The sequence below is a fragment of the Bos javanicus genome, chromosome 21 (genome assembly GCF_032452875.1).
Source record: "Bos javanicus breed banteng chromosome 21, ARS-OSU_banteng_1.0, whole genome shotgun sequence".
Taxonomy (NCBI): Eukaryota; Metazoa; Chordata; class Mammalia; order Artiodactyla; family Bovidae; genus Bos; species Bos javanicus.
In genome coordinates this window covers 46845011-46860752 of record NC_083888.1, presented here as the reverse complement: position 1 = coordinate 46860752, position 15742 = coordinate 46845011, and the positions used below count along the sequence as shown (strand labels likewise).

General features: G+C 40.6%; 2 protein-coding genes and 1 pseudogene across 3 annotated transcripts in view; 2 read left to right on the top strand and 1 right to left on the bottom strand.

The window, feature by feature from the left end:
* MIPOL1 (mirror-image polydactyly 1) overlaps positions 1 to 1058 on the bottom strand; it is a 306156-nt gene extending 305098 nt beyond the window's left edge. Inside the window, exon 1 of one of the 2 annotated variants that reach the window (XM_061394947.1) lies at positions 969 to 1058. The gene's annotated coding sequence lies outside the window, so the exon portion shown is untranslated. The remainder of the gene's footprint in view (positions 1 to 968) is intronic. The other variant, XM_061394948.1, reaches the window with a different exon arrangement.
* Positions 1059 to 1264: 206 nt separating this feature from the next.
* The window catches only part of SLC25A21 (solute carrier family 25 member 21), a 553178-nt gene continuing 538700 nt past the window's right edge, over positions 1265 to 15742 (top strand). Inside the window, exon 1 of the mRNA XM_061394952.1 lies at positions 1265 to 1349. The gene's annotated coding sequence lies outside the window, so the exon portion shown is untranslated. The remainder of the gene's footprint in view (positions 1350 to 15742) is intronic.
* On the top strand, positions 3441 to 14917 carry LOC133234020 (serine/threonine-protein phosphatase PP1-gamma catalytic subunit B-like; annotated as a pseudogene).

The following is a 15742-nucleotide window of genomic DNA, read 5'->3' as shown; positions in this document are numbered from 1 at the left end:
ACTAGTGAGCTATCTTAACCCCTGTTATCTTACATAGAAGGTAGTTTTGTTTTAATTAATTCTCTTGGTGTGCTACTGCACAGGATACCCACATGTTTATGTAACTGTCATTTCAGGTTAGTTCCACAATAGATCCCAAGGAGAAACTTTGAAAAGCCAGTAACTTGTCATTGTTGTCAGAAAGTTGTCTGGGAAAGAAGGGGGGCGGGGGGAGCTCCTTAAAACGTACTTTTGTTTGGCCCTTTGTTTTGGCTCACCTTTATCTACTACCATTGTGATTTAATCTGCATAAAATGTTCAAAGGAGCCTTTCAAAAAGCCTCTTCTGGTGGAAAAGTTTTTTTCCCACGACATCCTAATAATGTTGTTATCTTGTGTTCATCCAGTTCCTTCCACCCACGGTGCTTAAAGTAAATACTTCACAAATAGCATCGGGTGGTGTCACCTTCCAGCCAGGACGAAAAATGTGGGCCCAGAGACACTACGAACTCAAAAATTTTTAACAGTATCTTTCTACAGCATGGCTCCGCCTACCGAAAGAATCACCGTATTCTTTGCCGAAACTTAAAGTGTGAGAACTGAAATACAAACCAGTGAGTGACTCTCAAGGGCACGGAATCAATCCTAGGTTGAGCCAGGACCTCCAACTCACTGCCTCTTAAGGGAAAAGCAAACCAACAACAACAACAAAAAAACCTCGAATAAAAAACTCAGCTGCAGCATTCTTGTAATAAGAAACAGGGCAAGATGCCGAAATCCTGCCGAGAAAGTAGACCAGGGGACCACACAAAGCTGACCTTCGAGGGAGCCCCATCATTCCCGGCCGCACGGGGCCAGCATTCACCCGGTGCAGCTCCTGGGGGGCCCCTTGCCGTTCTCCAACGAGGCTGCGGCCGGAAATTCCAGGGCTGGTCTCAACCCACCCCTCCTTTTCTCGGATTGCCCAAACCTCCCACCCTACCCGTTTACCTGAGATGCGCCCTGCACAGCCCCGGGAGCAGACTCTGCGCTCTCGCCCAGAGTTTCTCAGGCCAGACGCGCAGCCTCCACGTCAGCCAATCGCAGCTCGCTCGGAGCCTCCCAACCCCGGGTTCCTCTGTGCGAGGAGGTGCGCGCGCTCGTGAATGTCCCCGCGGGGCGCAACGGAGGAGGGGGCCAGACGCGCCCGGCGCGCGAGGATCCACGGCGATCAGGGGAGGAGCAGACGCCGGGCAGGGGCAGGCGGCGCGCACCGGGCATGCGCATTTCGCGCCACTGGGGCGGTGGGGCGGGGCCCCTGGGCAACAGAGCAAGCTTGGGAAATCTTCGCTGGAGTTTGGAGTAGACAGTTTTCGTAGTTAAGGTTGTCAGGTATGAGGTGAACGGCGCATTCTGTGAGACCAAATATTCCCCAGACAAAAGTTAATCTCGTTAGGGGAGGGAAACCACGTCCATAAAAACGTGTCTTGTGGCCTCAACTTGAGCGTTGTAGAGTTTCCACAGAAACTGGCGGAAATGGGATTTCCGGTTCTGTTTTTGTCTTGAGGTGAGAGGGAGAGTGGGGATGGGACTCCAGGGAGAGAAGAGGGACGTGTTGGGAAGGAATGGTTGAATGAAAAAAGCTGCAGTCGGACTCCAGTTGGGCTAGCAAAAACCAGTACCCACCTCTTAGACAAAGAACGCTTCAGACTAAAACTAGGAGGTACTTAAGAAAAAGATATGGATGCTTAACGTTCAATATATGGATTCTTTAAGACAAAAGGTTGAACTTTCCAGAATTAAAAAATTAAGTCCTCAATTCCTGTACCTCTGTGTTGAAACAAGAAAGGATTATAGCTGATAGTAATTCAAATGTGGTTTTCCTGTACCGCAGATAAGTGTTGCTTTTATAAATCTCACGTTAATTCCTTCAGACGCCACATAGTTCTTGAGAACATACCATGTGCCAGGTACTCCTCTGGGTTTGGATAATAAGCAATAGTGATGATTTCTTAAATATCCCCGAAGAATATGTATAAAATAAAGTCTTGACGGTCTCCTAAGTTAGTCGTTAAAGTTAATAAAAGAAACTTACACTTTAGTAAAAAAGAGGAGTGGGGGGAAAATTAAAAAAACAATGTTAATTAGTTGGAACACAGTTGTAATACAAGCTCCTGGTTATTACATTGTAATGAATGCACAGGGCTCTGAAGAAATTTTCTTTTTTTATAGCTTCAGCTTTGAAATCCATTTTTATTTACTTCAGTCAAGGTCTGAATCAGATATAGACGGACAAAAAGTACCATAAAAATATAGGAGGCAAAAAGGAGAACGGGTCAGAGTAGCTGGGAAGAGCACCCTAATCGGGAAAAAAGGTTTGACTTGTGAAAAGCTTTAAGGGCAACTCAAATTTATGTTATAAAAAAAAAAAAAAAGAGGGAGAGTTGGTTTTCCTAGCTAGAGTAGCAAGAAATAAGAGAGAATAGTTATCGTAACACTGAGAAAAGTCAAACCAAATAATGAATTTATAAGTTAAATTTAAAAACTGTGATTATGCTATTTTTCTTTGGCTAAGGGTACATTCAGTTCAGTTCAGTTGCTCAGTCCTGTCCAACTCTTTGCAACCCCATTAATTGCAGCATGACTCTTTGCAACCCCATGAATCGCAGCATGCCAGGCCTCCCTGTTCATCACCAACTCCTGGAATTCACTCAAACTCAGGTCCATCTAAGGCTTGAATAACACAATCAACCACAACAGTACTAACCAACTTATCTAATTGACATTTATAGAATAGCTATTAACAACAGGATACACTTTCTTTTCAAGTATGCATAAGATATTCCAAGACAGGCCATAATTTATATCATAAATACAAATTCATTGAAAAAGATTCAAATCAGGAGTGACATTAAGAAGATGGTGGAATAGGCAACCCCAGACTCTCCTTCTCCCATGGAGACACAAATTTAACAATAATACATGGGCCAATTGCCTTTATGAGAAATCCAGAAACGTTAAGTGTGTCCCGCACCCCAGGTTAATGTGAAACCAACTGCATCAGTACCCAGTAAGAAATCTTGTAGCACTCACTTGCAAGTGACTCACCCCCAATAAAGCATGATTGGGAGGAAACTCTCAACTCCCATCTTCTCACTGAGAAGAAAAAGGAGAACATATATTCAGTGATCTGAATTTTCAAGAAGGTGCCTGGGGGACTGGTTTCTATCTTCCTTGAATCTAAAAACTGACAGGAACGGGCAGCCAGTTTGGGGCTGCTAAGAACAAAAGCAATCAGTGTGCCCCAGAGTCCACTGTACTACAGGCAGAAGTTAGATGGGAGACAAGTACCACAGCTTACTACTGCATCACAGAGGCCACAATAAGGCAGAAAGATCCAAAAGGAGAGTCTCAGTAGAAATTGGCAAACCTCTTCAATTATTAGATTGCACACACAAGCCCAAAGTGCATGTGAGGCTTAAGATGTCTCTAGGATCTCTAGCCGGATTGATTATAGACAGTTCTTCCTGTATGAAGCCAGATCACAAAAACTGGGAGAGGTGGGTGATTTTGCAAATGTTGAAGTCCCAACAGAAGATGACAGGACATACAAAGAATAGGGAAACATTACCCATTGAAAGGAGCAAATTAAATTTGATACCTACCCTAAAGAAATGGAGATATATGAATTACAAAAAAATTCAAAATAACCATCATATGGATGCTCAGTGAATTAAGACAGCACAGATAGATAACTAGTGCAGTCAGGAAAACATTATGCTAACAAACAACAACACTAACAAAGATAAACTATGAAGAAGATCTAAACAGAAATTCTGAAATTGAATTCTTGACCAGAAAGAAGAAAGAATCAATGAAATTGAATACAGAACTTTCAGAATCACTCAGGCAAGAAGAAAAAGAAGGAAGAAAACTTAAGAGAGGCTAAGGGACTTATGGAACACCATCATGTGAAACAACATAAGCATAATGAGAGTTCCAGAAGGAAAAGAAAAAGAAAGCAGAGAGCCTATTTGAAGGAATAATGACTGTAAACTCACCAAATAGGAGGAGAGAAACTGACATAAAATTCAGCAGGCTCCAAAATTCTGGAAAAAGATTTTTCCAGATAAAGTAAATCTATAGGCTTTCATCACCATTACTCCTGCCCTTCAAAAAATGCTGAAGGGAACTCTTTAAGTTGAAATGAAAGAATGGTAAACAGCAATACAAAGCCATAAGAAAAAATAAAGCTCCCTGATAAAGGTAAATTGATAGACAAATATAGAATTCTATAGTATTTGTAATCTATATGCATGAATCGCTTTTAAATGTATAAAATTTAAAACACAAAAGCATGAAAACTACAAATCTGTTAATGGATTTGCAGCATAAAAAGTCATTTTTTATGTGTGTGTCATCAACATAAAGGGTAGGACAGATGTAACCAAAGGAAAATATATTCTATATATGCATATGCATAATGGGAAAGGAGAAAGGAATCAAAACAGTTCACTATGAAAAATCCATTGATTTAAAATTTAAAAGTGACAACAATAAAGAAAAGAATAGGAAGAAAAACTACACAGCATACAAAAAGCAGCTGAGAAAATGGCAATAGTAAATCTTATCCTGTCAGTAATAATTTTTTTTAACAATTACTTTAAACGTGATCAGATCAGATCAGATCAGTCGCTCAGTCGTGTCCAACTCTTTGCCACCCCATGAATCGCAGCACGCCAGGCCTCCCTGTCCATCACCAACTCCTGGAGTTCACTGAAACTCACGTCCATCGAGTCAGTGATGCCATCCAGCCATCTCATCCTCTGTCATCCCCTTCTCCTCCTGCCCCCAATCCCTCTCAGCATCAGAGTCTTTTCCAATGAGTCAACTCTTCGCATGAGGTGGCCAAAGTACTGGAGTTTCAGCTTTAGCATCATTCCTTCCAAAGAAATCCCAGGGCTGATCTCCTTCAGAATGGACTGATTGGATCTCATTGCAGTCCAAGGGACTCTCAAGAGTCTTCTCCAACACCACAGTTCAAAAGCATCAATTCTTCGGCGCTCAGCCTTCTTCACAGTCCAACTCTCACATCCATACATGCTGCTGCTGCTGCTGCTAAGTCGCTTCAGTCGTGTCCAACTCTGTGCGACCCCATAGACGGCAGTCCACCAGGCTCCCCCATCCCTGGGATTCTCCAGGCAAGAACACTGGAGTGGGTTGCCATTTCCTTCTCCATTGCATGAAAGGGAAAAGTGAAAGTGAAGTCGCTCAGTCGTGTCCGACTCTTCACGACCCCATGGTCTACAGCTTACCAGGCTCCTCTGTCCATGCAATTTTCCTGGCAAGAGTACTGGAGTGGGGTGCCATTGCCTTCTCCATACATGACCACAGGAAAAACCATAGCTTTGACTAGATGAAACTTTGTTGGCAAAGTAATGTCTCTGCTTTTGAATATGCTATCTAGGCTGGTCATAAGTTTCCTTCCAAGGGGTAAGCATCTTTTAATTTCATGGCTGCAGTCACCATCTGTAGTGATTTTGGAGCCCAGAAAAATAAAGTCTGACCCTGTTTCCACTGTTTCCCCATCTATTTCCCATGAAGTGGTGGGACCGGATGCCATGATCTTCGTTTTCTGAATGTTGAGCTTTAAGCCAACTTTTTCACTCTCCACTTTCACTTTCATCAAGAGGCTTTTGAGTTCCTCTTCACTTTCTGCCTTAAGGGCAGTGTCATCTGCATATCTGACGTTATTGATATTTCTCCCGGCAATCTTGATTCCAGCTTGTGTTTCTTCCAGTCCAGCGTTTCTCATGATGTACTCTGCATATAAGTTAAATAAACAGGGTGACAATATACAGCCTTGACGAACTCCTTTTCCTATTTGGAACCAGTCTGTTGTTCCATGTCCAGTTCTAACTGTTGCTTCCTGACCTGCATACAGATTTCTCAAGAGGCATGTCCAGTGGTCTGGTATTCCCATCTCTTTCAGAATTTTCCACAGTTTATTGTGATCCACACAGTCAAAGGCCTTGGCATAGTCAATAAAGCAGAAATAGATCTTTTTCTGGAACTCTCTTGCTTTTTCCATGATCCAGCAGATGTTGGCGATTTGATCTCTGGTTCCTCTGCCTTTTCTAAAACCAGCTTGAACATCAGGAAGTTCATGGTTCACGTATTGCTGAAGCCTGGCTTGGAGAATTTTGAGCATTACTTTACTAGCACGTGAGATGAGTGCAATTGTGCGGTAGTTTGAGCATTCTTTAGCATTGCCTTTATTTGGGATTGGAATGAAAACTGACCTTTTCCAGTCCTGTGGCCACTGCTGAGTTTTCCCAATTTGCTGGCATATTGAGTGCAGCTCTTTCACAGCATCATCATTCAGGATTTGGAATAGCTCAACTGGAATTCCATCACCTCCACTAGCTTTGTTCGTAGTGATGCTTTCTAAGGCGCACTTGACTTCATATTCCAGGATGTCTGGGTCTAGGTCAGTGATCACACCATCATGATTATCTGGGTTGGGAAGATCTTTTTTGTACAGTTCTTCTGTGTATTCTTGCCACCTCTTCTTAATATCTTCTGCTTCTGTTAGGTCCATACCATTTCTGTCCTTTATCGAGCTCATCTTTTCATGAAATGTTCCTTTGGTATCTCTGATTTTCTTAAAGAGATCCCTAGTCTTTCCCATTCTGTTGTTTTCTTCTATTTCTTTTATTGATCGCTGAAGAAGTCTGTCTTATCTCTTCTTGCTATTCTTTGGAACTCTGCATTCAGATGTTTATATCTTTCCTTTTCTCCTTTGCTTTTCGCTTCTCTATATTCAAATATGTAGATTGGCTAAGTGGATGAGGAAACAAGATCAACTATATGTTGCCTACAAGAGACTCCCTTTAGAGCTAAGGAAACATTAAAAGTGAAAGGAAGAGAAAAGATACTGCTTACAATCAGAACTTGCAGAGAGCAGGAATGGCAAACTTCTGTCCGATAAAATAGTTCTAAGACAGAAACTGTCACAAGAGACAAAGATGGACGTTGTATAATAATAAAAGTGTCAATTCACCAACAAGATTTAACAATTTATAAATATAAATTTGATCATCGAAAAAGCAAGAGAGTTCCTGTGGATGTTGGCAATTTGATCTCTGGTTCCTCTGCCCTTTCTAAATCCAGCTTGAACAACTGGAATTTCACAGTTCACGTACTGTAGAAGCCTGGCTTGAAGAATTTTGAGCATTACTTTGCTAGTGTGTGAGATGAGTGCAGTTGTGCAGTAATTTTAACATTCTTTGGCAGAGTTCCAGAAAAACATCTATTTCTGCTTTATTGACTATGCCAAGGCCTTTGACTGTGTGGATCACAATAAACTGTGGAAAATTCTGAAAGAGATGGGAATACCAGACCATTGGACATGCCTCTTGAGAAATCTGTATGCAGGTCAGGAAGCAACAGTTAGAACTGGACATGGAACAACAGACTGGTTCCAAATAGGAAAAGGAGTTCGTCAAGGCTGTATATTGTCACCCTGTTTATTTAACTTATATGCAGAGTACATCATGAGAAACGCTGGACTGGAAGAAACACAAACTGGAATCAAGATTGCCGGGAGAAATATCAATAACGTCAGATATGCAGATGACACCGCCCTTAAGGCAGAAAGTGAAGAGGAACTCAAAAGCCTCTTGATGAAAGTGAAAGTGGAGAGTGAAAAAGTTGGCTTAAAGCTCAACATTCAGAAAACGAAGATCATAGCATCCGGTCCCACCACTTCATGGGAAATAGATGGGGAAACAGTGGAAACAGGGTCAGACTTTATTTTTCTGGGCTCCAAAATCACTACAGATGGTGACTGCAGCCATGAAATTAAAAGATGCTTACCCCTTGAAAGGAAAGTTATGACCAGCCTAGATAGCATATTCAAAAGCAGAGACATTACTTTGCCAACAAAGGTCCATCTAGTCAAGGCTATGGTTTTTCCTGTGGTCATGTATGGATGTGAGAGTTGGACTGTGAAGAAGGCTGAGCACCGAAGAATTGATGCTTTTGAACTGTGGTGTTGGAGAAGACTCTTGAGAGTCCCTTGGACTGCAAGGAGATCCAACCAGTCCATTCTGAAGGAGATCAGCCCTGGGATTTCTTTGGAAGGAATGATGTTAAAGCTGAAACTCCAGTACTTTGGCCACCCCATGGGAAGAGTTGACTCATTGGAAAAGACTCTGATGCTGAGAGGGATTGGGGGCAGGAGGAGAAGGGGATGACAGAGGATGAGATGGCTGGATGGCATCACTGACTCGATGGATGTGAGTCTGAGTGAACTCCGGGAGTTGGTGATGGACAGGGAGGTCTGGCATGCTGCGATTCATGGGGTCACAGAGTCAGACACGACTGAGTGACTGAACTGAACTGAACTGAACTGAACCCCTATGGCAGAAAGCCATGAGGAACTAAAAAGCCTCTTGATGAAAGTGAAAGAGGAGAGTAAAATAGGTGGCTTAAAGCTCAACATTCGGAAAACTAAGATCATGACATCTGGTCCCATCACTTCATGGGAAATAGATGGGGAAACAGTGGAAACAGTGTCAGACTTTATTTTTGGGGGGCTCCAAAATTATTGCAGATGGTGACTGCAGCCATGAAATTAAAAGATGCTTACTCCTTGGAAGGAAAGTTATGACCAACCTAGATAGCATATTCAAAAGCAGAGCTATTACTTTGCCAACAAAGCTCCTTCTAGTCAAGGCTATTTTTTGTCCCGTGGTCATGTATGGATGTGAGAGTTGGACTGTGAAGAAAGCTGAGTGCCAAAAAATTGATGCTTTTGAACTGTGGTGTTGGAGAAGACTCTTGAGAGTCCCCTGGACTGCAAGGAGATCCAACCAGTCCATTCGAAAGGAGATCAGTCCTGAGTGTTCATTGGAAGGACTGATGCTAAAGCTGAAACTCCAATATCTTGGCCACCTCATGGGGAGAGTTGACTCATTGGAAAAGACTCTGATGCTGGGAGGAATTGAGATGGCTGGATGGCATCACCGACTTGATGGACGTGAGGGGGAGTTGGTGATGAACAGGGAGGCTTGGCGTGCTGCGATTCATGGGGTCGCAAAGAGTCAGGCACTACTGAGCGACTGAACTGAACTGAACTGAACATTAGAATGCCTTAATATATGCAGCAAACATTTATAGAACTGAAGGGAGAAATAGATTGCAATATAGTAATAGGAGACTTTAATGCCCAACTTTCAACTACAGGTAGGACAGCAAAACAGTAGATCAAATAAGGAAACAGAAAACAGAAAACTTGAACAACACTATAGACCAACCTAGAAGACATATGACGGAGAAGGCAATGGCACCCCACTCCAGTACTTTTGCCTGGAAAATTCTATGGACTGAGGAGCCTGGTAGGCTGCAGTCCATGGGGTCACAAAGAGTCGGACATGACTGAGGAACTTCACTTTCACTTTTCACTTTCATGCATTGGAGAAGGAAATGGCAACCCACTCCAGTGTTTTTGCCTGGAGAATCCCAGGGACGGGGGAGCCTGGTGGGCTGCCATCTATGGGGTCGCACAGAGTTGGACACGACTGAAGTGACTTAGCAGCAGCAGCAGCAGCAGACATATGAACAACATTATACCCAACAACGGGGCTTCCCTGGTGGCTCAGTGGTAAAGAGTTTGCCTGTTAATGCAGATGATTTGATCCCTGGTCCAGTAAGATCCCCTAGAGAAGGAAATGGCAACCTACTCCATCTTCTTGCCTGGAAAATCTCATGGACAGGGGAACCTGGCAGGCTTCAAGTCCATGGAGTCACAAAGAGTCAGAAATGTTCCATTTCCAAGATATGTTAAGTCAGAAAACAAGTCTTAATAAATTTAAGAAGTTTGAAATAAAGTACCTTCTCCAATCACAAATGAAGCTAGAAATCAACAACAAAGAAAATAGGAAAATCTGCAAAGTATGAACCACTTTTAAGTAAATCCCATGGACAGAGGAGCCTGGCAGGCTACAGTCCTGGAGTCAGACTTGACTGAAAGGACTGAGCATGAGCACAATACCAAAACTATGCGATGCTGCAAATGGAGTACTAATTGGGAAGTTTATAGTAGTAAATGCTTCCATCAAAAAAAACCCAAAAACCTCAAGTTGACAACCTAACTTTAGACCTCAGGGAACTAGGAAAATGAAGCCAAACTAAGTCCAAAGTTCAAAAAAGAGAAGAAATAATAAAGATTAGAACAAAGATAAATGAAATAGACTAGAAAGACAGCTTTTAAAAAAATCAATGAATCCAAAGTTGATTTTTTTTTAAAGATCAACAAAATTGATAAGCTTTTACCTAAACTCAGAAAGAAAAAAGAAGAGGACTCATAACTAAAATTAGAAATGAAATAGAAGACATTGCCACTGATGTGACAGAATTAAAAATGACCACAAGAGCTCATGGTTTCATTGGGGGGAAAAGGAGGAAGCAGGGAGAGGGGTGGTTGAGGGAGGACCTGCCGCAGCTTCTGCTACTGCTGCCCTAAATCCTGACCTGCAGCTGCGGTGGAGCCTCTGCGAGAAGGTTAGCGACGGGAAGGCGAAGGCGGATATAAATAAACTCAATATTGGTGGTAACATCTAACTGCTGCTGTAAGTGAGAGAGTCCAAGCCTAGTAAGAATGTCTAGCTACAGGAGAATGAAATCAGAGGACTGTGCTTAAAGTCCCAAGAGAGCTTTCTCAATCAGTCTTATCCTGCTAGAACTTGAAGCACCACTCAAGATACGTGGTGATATCCATGGGCAATACTACGATTTGCTTCGAGTTTTTGAGTAGAGTGGTGCCATCCGGCCAGAAAGCAATTACCTGTTTACTGGGGACTATGCACATAGGGGAAAGCAGTCATTGGAGACTATCAGCCTCTTGTTGGCTTACAAAATCAATTATCCTGAGAAATTTTTTCTTCTCAGGGGAAACCATGAATGTGCCAGCATCAATAGAATTTATGGATTTTATGGTGAGTGTAAAAGAAGATATAACATTAAACTATGGAAAACTTTCACAGCCTGCTTTAACTGTTTATTGATAGCAGACATTGCGGATGAGAAAATATTCTGCTGTCATGGAGGTTTATCACCAAATCTTCAATCCATGAAACAGATTTGGCGAATTATGTGACCAACTGATGTACAAGATCAAGGTCTTCTTTGTGATCTTTTGTGGTCTGACCCCGATAAAGATGTCTTAAGCTGGGGTGAAAATGACAGAGGAGTGTCCACATTTGATGCAGAAGTGGTTGTAAAATTTCTCCATAGGCATAATTTGGATCTTATATGTAAAGCCCATTAAGTGGTTGAAGATGGATATGAATTTTTTGCAAAGAGGCAGTTGGTCACTCTGTTTTCCGTGCCCAATTATTGTAGGGAGTTTGACAATGCAGGTACCATGATAAGTGTGGACGAAACACATCTGATGTGTTCTTTTCAGATTTTAAAGCCTACAGAGATGGCAACCCACTCCAGTACTCTTGCCTGGACAATCCCATGGACGGAGGAGCCTGGTAGGCTGCAGTCCATGGGGTCGCTAAGAGTTGGACATGACTAAGCATCTTCATTTTCACTTTTCACTTTCATAAATTGGAGAAGGAAATGGCAACCCACTCCAGTATTCTTGCCTGGAGAATCCCAGGGACGGGGGAGCCTGGTGGGCTGCCATCTATGGGGTCGCACAGAGTGGAACATGACTGAAGCGACTTAGCAGCAGCAGCAGCAGCAGCAGAGAAAAAGAAGCCAAATGCCACGAGACCCGTAACACCTCCAAGGGGTATGATCACAAAGCAAACAAAGAAATTGATGTCATTTTGACACTGCTTAGTTGGGACTTGTAACATATAGTATATAACCTTCATTTTTTAAAACTGTAATGTGTATTGGTCAACTTGCTCAAACAGTGTTTTGGGGGCCCCCCCTTCACCATTTTTTACTTAAGGAATGGTATTTGCTGGTTATAACAGCAAATGAAAGACTCTCCACTCCCAAGGAAAAATGTTTTGTTTTGTTTCTGTTCCTTTTGAAAACAACTTTAATGAGGGTGTAAAAGCTGTACACTTAGAACAGTGTACCCTAAGTGGTGAGTGTACAACTGATATTTTTTAATTCAGTACAGCCCCTGAATAATGTAAATGCTCATTTTCTTTAGGATATCAAGAGCTCTAGGGTGCTCAGTCTGTACATGTTACTGTCATAAAATGCATACTGTTGGATACAAACCACTGTGAACTTTTTTGTTTCAAAGGGACTGTTTTTTTTTTTTTTTTCCTTCTCATTGTCTTATCATGTAAAACTACTTTTTATAGCTATCAACATAAGGAGTAACTTTCAACTTGCCAGCATCACTGGTATGTATATTTAATTAAAGCACACTTTCCCCTGTGGTATACTTAAAATGACGGTTAAAGCCATTATTTTTTTTAAAATGACGGTAAGAGACAAATATGAACAGTTATGTGCCAACAAAATGGATAACCTAAAAGAAGTTGATAAATTCCTAGAAAAACACAACCTACCAAGATTGAATTATGAAGAAATAAAAAAATCTGAACAGATCTATAACTAGTAAGGAGATTGAAGCAGTAATCAAACCTCCACAAAGAAAAGTTCTGGACCAGAAGGCTTCACTGGAGAATTCTACTAAACATTTAAGAATTAGCACCAATCCTCCTCAAAATTCCAAAGAATAAAAGAGGAAGGAACACTTGCAAACTCATCCTGTTAGGCCAGAAGTACTTTGATACTAAAACTAGATAAAAAGAGGAAACAACAGGCTAACATCCCTAATGAACAATGATGAAAAAAATCCTCAGCAGAATACTCCCAAATTGAATCCAACAGCACATTAAAATGATTATTTACCATGACCACGTGGGATTTTTATCTGGAACAAAGGCTCTATTCAACATATCGAAATCAATCAACATTAACGAAAGACAAAAATCACATGAGTATCTCAACTGAAATGAGAGAAAGCATTTGACAAAACTTGACACTCTTTCATTATTTAAAAAAAGACAACAAACTAAGAATAGAAGAAAGTTATTTCAACATAATGGGCTTCCCAGATGACTCAGGGGTAAAGAATCAGCCTGCCAATGCAGGAGGCTCAGGAGACAGAGGTTCAATCCCAGTCAGGAGATCCCCTGGAGAAGGAAATGGCAACCACTCCACTATTATTGCCTTGAAAATGTCATGAACAGAGAAGCCTGTATAACTATAGTCCATGGGGTCACAAGGAGTCATATGTGACTGAACTTGCATGCACACATCTCAATATAATAAAAACCATGTATAAAAACCTGCAGCAAACATCATATTCAATGGTGAATACCTAAAAGCTTTTCCCTTAAGATCAGGAACACAGCAAGGATGCCCACTGTCACCATTACTATTCAACATAACATGGGATTCCTAGTCAGTTCAATTAGGCAGAAAAAATCAATATAGGCATTCAAATTGGAAATAAAGAGGTAAAATTAACTCTTTCTGTAGATGATATTATTTTAGATGAAAATCCTAAAAGTTCCACAATGAAATTACTACAGGTAATAAAAAATTTCAGCAAAGTTTCAGGATATTAAAATCAATGCACAGAAATCAGTTATATTTCTGTACACTACCATTCTAAAGGAGATCAGCCCTGGGTGTTCTTTGGAAGGAATGATCCTAAAGCTGAAACTCCAGTACTTGGCCACCTCATGCGAAGAGTTAATTCATTGGAAAAGACTGATGCTGGGAGGGATTGGGGGCAGGAGGAGAAGGGGACAACAGAGGATGAGATGGCTGGATGGCATCACCAACTCGATGGACATGAGTTTGAGTGAACTCCCGGAGTTGGTGATGGACAGGGAGGCCTGGCGTGCTGTGATTCATGGGGTTGCAAAGAGTCGGACATGACTGAGCAACTGAACTGAACTGAACAATGACCAACGTGAAAAGGAAATTAAGAAAATGATTGCACTTAGTATGGCATGAAAAAGGATAAAATAATTAGCAATAAACTTAGCTGAAGAGGTGAAAAACTTGTATACTGAAAACTGTAAGACATTTCTAAAGAAATTAAGAAGATGCAAATAAATGGAAAGACATTCATGTTTGTGAACTGGAAGACAGTACTGTTTAAATGTCCATACTACCCAAAGTGATATACAGATTCAGTTCAATCCTTATTAAAGTCCTATGACATTTTTTACAGAAGTAGGGAAAACCTAAAATTCATATGAAACCACAAAAACCTCTGAAGCAATCTTGAGAAAGAAGGACAAGGTAGAAGCCTCACACTTCCTGAACTCAAAGCATACTATAGACAACTGTAATTAAGTGGCATTGTCTGTGTCTCTTCACACAGTCTTCCTTCTATGCATGTCTTCCTGTGTCTAAATTTCCCCTTTTTATAAGAATACACATTGTACTAGGGTCATCCTAATGAGCTTATTTTAATTTGATTATTCTATAAATACCCCGTTTCCAAATGAGGTCATATTCTGAGGTACTTGGAGTTAGGGCTTCAATTCATCTTTTCTGGAGGAGACAATTCAGCCCATAACAATAACTTGAGAAACATCAAAATGAAAACACAACATGCCATGGTTATGGGATGCAACAAAAGCAGTGCTCAGGACATTCACAGCTGTAGATGACCATATTAAAAAAGAAAACATCTCCAATCAATAGCTTAACCTTACACCTTAGGAAATTAGAAAAAGGAGAGAAAACAAAACCAGCAGAAGGAAAGAAATATTATAGCAGAGGTGAATGAAATAGGGAATAGGGAAAATAATAGAATTGGCTAAACCAAAAGTTTGGTTCTTGGAAAATGTTTAAAAAATTTCAGAACTTTACCTACATTGACTAAGAAAAAGATAGAAGATGTTATTAAAATCAGAAATGAAAGTGAAAACATCAAAACTAGTTACATTGACTAAGAAAAAACCGATGTGATAAAATCAGAAATGAAAGTGGGGACATTATTACTGGCCTTACAGAAACTGAAAGAATTTTAAGGGAATATAATTGGCATACAATTGTATGCCAACAAATTAAATAATTTAGATGAAGTGAACACATTCATCAAAATATACACATTACCAAAACTTACTCTAGAATAGAAAATATCAACAGACCTATAATAAGTAAGCAAAGTGAATCAGTAATTAAAATCAATCCATTAAAACAAGTTCAAGACCAGATGGCTTCACAGGTGAATTCTACCAAATATTTAAAGAATCAACAGTGATTCTACTCAAACTTTTTCCAAAAATAGGAGAAAATACTTCCTAATACATTCTATGAGACCAACATTTCCTTGATACTAAAGCCAGAAAAAGATATCACAAGAAAAGTACAGACCAATATCCTTTATGATGCAAATATACTAGCAAACTAAATTCAAAAGCATATTAAAAGGAGTAAGCACCCTGAACAAACAGAATTTATCCCAGGAATAAAAAGGTGTTAAGACATGATAGAATCAATCCATATAGTACATTTCATATTAATATGACAAAGGAAAAATACCTACATGATTATCTTAATAGATGTAGAAAAAGCACCTGACAAAATTCCACCTCATTTCATGTTAAAACACTCAGCAAAATAGGAATAGAAGGAACACTTCCTTAACCTGATAAAAAGCACTTATGAAAATTTCACAGGTAACATATTCATGTCAGGAACAAGACAAGGACACCTAGTTTCATCACTGCTATTCAGCATTGTACTGGAATTCCTAGAGAGAACAATTATGTAAG